The following is a 3,691-nucleotide window of genomic DNA, read 5'->3' on the forward strand; positions in this document are numbered from 1 at the left end:
CTATTTTAAGGATAGCGTTCTGGACAGGGCGATTTGGTGCCCGAGGCCAGCTGCTCCCGATATCTGTGGCGTCCATTGCTGACTCAGGATCCGTATAAAGCTGTCTGACGCGTCTGACAGGCGCTAGAGAAAAAAGAACGTACGGGGATATACTGTATGGAACAGTGGTGCATCCGTGGGGCCGAACCGTATGTGTGGGACGGTGGGCGCGCGCGGCCGTCCTGGTCCGTGGACCAGAACGTCGCAATTCCTACCCGAGCCACGGATCAGATAACGAGTACAGGACGTTACGGAAAAGCTGAGCCGTTTGTTATCGTGGACACCTCTGTTCCCTTTTCCCCAAGAACACATTTATGCCCTTTCCTCTACAAGCGAGCAGCTGGTGGCGGCGGCGCTAGTCTCGGCCACCTGCGGCCAAGGAAAAATGGAGGATGCTGGTCTCGAGTTTCTGCTCGTTGCCGTGGATAGGTTAGTACCTAAAGATCTGAGTATTTCGCGGTATTTGTTTTACAATCTACCATAACTGAATGAGGTTGCTAATAATGGGGCCTGGCCGTCGGCCACTACCTTCCTTCCCTCAGGTTCCCGCTGAGGGAGGAGTTCGGGGACAACATTAAACACCCAGATCCGGTTCCTCTGGTCTTGTTGCCCACAAGAGAAGCCAACCGTAGCAATCCTGAAGACTCAGATGCCTTGTTTAGTTGAGGTCAATGGGTCAGCGACGGAGGACCTGAAAAGGCACGAGGTGGAGGCCGCCGTCTTCCAAATTCATCTCCAACTAGGTCGGCACAGTCAAGTAACAGAGTCAACCCAGAGGCCCCAGGTTGGACAAAAAGGTGTGAACCTAAAGCCCATGCCGCTGATTAACTATATGTTGATCCTTTTGACTATCCAAAATCAGTTTAGGTAGCAAAAATCGTTTAGAAACTGAGAATCCGATCTAGATAGATTAGTCGTTGGCAGCCGATCCTTATTGGCAGAATGGCAGAAAGTACACTGCTATTAGTGTTGAGATTCTAGTATACTGAATGTGTGCATTTGCAAAAATTCAGATTGCCATACCAACTGCAGCTTTCGGCTTACTCTGCACGTCAGGAGTGCTTCAATGATATTGCCTTTCACCTGGTACACAACCGCCAAAAGAAAATTAAGCTAGCCATAATGAGTGTAGTGAATTGATACGAGAATAGTGTCTCTATTAATACTGATATACACTAGAATACAAAAAACTGTGGACAAAAAATTCAAAGTCTTCTGTTTTAAAGCACAAACCTTGAAGCTAGAATAGGTTTTGGATTGCCACACTCCTTCAAAGAAGAAAGGAGGTAGGACTGAGACATGTATAAAGCCGCATCGAGGCCAGGACATAGAGAAGGGTAACTTTTGGGATAAGAGGCTTGTTCTAAACACCAAAGAAAACATAGTTTTAGAGCAAAGCACGGGTAGGGTTTCTAAAAGCACGAAATAATACTCACGGAAGTCCATATTTGCATGGTGTTTTTGCTATGGAAGGACCTGCAAATTCAATGTGGAATCTGAAGTGGCCTCCTTAAAAATAACATCTGGTTTAGCCTGGATAGGATGTAAAAAAAAGAGAAAAAAACTATTGCTTTCCGTATGTTTCAACTACAGTTGTACAGGTAGTGAAATTATGATGTTTATTTTCCTTTTGCTGATTTGGGAATTTTGATAACAAGGATCTTTGTGCTGGTGTTGCGGTTCATTCAGTTTCAAGGGAAAAGACATATGTGTGGTTTCTTTTCTTTTCTACAATAGAATTTGAACTTGTTGTGCAAAAATAGAAAAAAACTTCCTGGATTCTATGAAAGGTTGTTGATGTCCGTACATGAAATGAGAAGAAGTATGGACACTTGATGAGCAAGACAATATTAGGATTCTATGGTGTAATTTGTAATACGGCAATTACAAATTCGTGTGGAATTGCAGAGACGGGTTGGTGCAGATGTGGCAAATTGATGTTGGTTTTTCCTCTTAGGTTCTTGCAAGTATTACATTTTCTGTAGGCATTAATTGTGGACATGTTTCTCATAAACTTTCTTACTTCAAATCCAGTACTTTAATAATTATCGTCAAAGTGTTGTTCCATGTTGTGTTCCTGGACTTCGTGTGGTACGAGCCGATGATTCTTTTGGGTTTAGTTTAGGTCTACCTGCAGAAATTTGGGCATGTTTAGTACTTTAGTTATGTTCTCAGACTACTTATTTCTGTGATCTTCAGCGATGATGGAAACTGGAGTGCAGCTTAATTTGTCTATATATTCTTGCAGTGGAGAAGGTATGTCAAACATATATTTGATCATTCCAACGTTTGGCACTTAAAGCATGTGCTTTTATATGCAGATCTTGCTGGTGTTCTATCATGCATTTATGTGTTTTAGTTTTCTTTTCCGCAAACATATTTTAGTCCATCTGAGATCATGTGGTAGTTCCCAAATCTCCAAGATTAAGAAACCAAAAGATGAATATGATACAAAGGTGCTCACAGTAGAACCCCCTTAATTTGTTGGATAAGTATTATCTATTAGAAACAAGATAATTCTCCACCTCATAACTTCATGAACTCAGAAGCTGGGAAACTGGTCATAAAGCGAGGCTTTCATATTATAATTCGTTCATTTTTTCATGGGTTATAAGTTAATGGTTCATTGAGTGCATGCATGAGCTGCTAAGTTGCATCAGCTATGAGTTTACAATATGCAAATGACACTAACAACGATATGACGCAAATTTAGGTGATGACCAAACAAGAGGCTGTTGATGAGATCACTACTTTTGGAGGTGGCAATCAGCAAAGTTTATCCGGGCATCGTGCATAGGTGGTGCAAAAATGGCATGTGCTGAAGAAAACGAAGGAGACATTGGGCCCTCTGTACACGAAGAAGAGTGAGTTCCAGGCTGAGTTCCATGAGGTTGTGAACCACATGCTAACTGAAGATGAGTTTGAGACGGCGTTGGCTACGCTGTTAGATAAGTACGATCTGAGAAAGCACCCCTACATGACCCAAATATACGACATCAGAAAGGTGGGCAAAACCATATTTCAAGGGTTTTTTCTGTGCCAAGATGACGAGCATACAACGCAGTGAGAGCGTTTCCCCATTTTTGGCTTGTGACAGGGACAGACTAAGCATTTGCGGAAGAAGATTGCTTACGAGATAGTGACAATGAAAGGGAACAAAGGAGCTATCCCAGAGTTTCTGTATGATGTGATCGTTGACTGAAGTGGAAGATAGTAGTAGGTGTATCTTTTGGCTGTGCGTGTGCTAGGCAGTTGGATTAACCCGACTAAGTAGTGGGGTCATTTTGCGGCACAATCCCTACCATCTTGTATTTTGGGAAAACTATAGTCATGTCATATTTTCCCAGGTGGGAACCTAATTAGACTAAGTGAAAACTGGTTATGTTGTGAGACGAAATGACCATGTGTCTACATTTGCTGGGGTTGCATCTATTTCTGGTGACTTGCTTTACCTACATGACATGGGCGACCGTGTTTATATAGCAAAACTAACCTTTTGGAGAGCCCAAAAAATTTCAAGTAGGATGAGTGGTGTCGGCAAATTTTGTGTGCCTAGCAAGCAGTCTAGGTCTTCCATCAGGAGAACAAAAAAATCATGTCTGAACTGACAAAGGTTTATGTAATTCCAAAGGTATTGCTCTGTTTATTCAAC

At 42.4% G+C, this 3,691-nt stretch overlaps 1 long non-coding RNA gene across 1 annotated transcript; it reads left to right on the forward strand.

Annotated features, from left to right (window-relative positions):
- The first annotated feature begins 290 nt into the window (after positions 1–290).
- LOC125531958 (uncharacterized) lies at positions 291–3,452 on the forward strand. The gene is made up of 4 exons (XR_007293644.2): positions 291–468; positions 582–836; positions 2,239–2,295; positions 2,753–3,452. It is a non-coding gene; the product is annotated as an uncharacterized LOC125531958 (long non-coding RNA).
- Positions 3,453–3,691: the final 239 nt, after the last annotated feature.

The sequence above is a fragment of the Triticum urartu genome, chromosome 1A (assembly GCF_056163025.1).
Source record: "Triticum urartu cultivar PI428250 chromosome 1A, HENAU_Tu73, whole genome shotgun sequence".
Classification (NCBI taxonomy): Eukaryota; Viridiplantae; Streptophyta; class Magnoliopsida; order Poales; family Poaceae; genus Triticum; species Triticum urartu.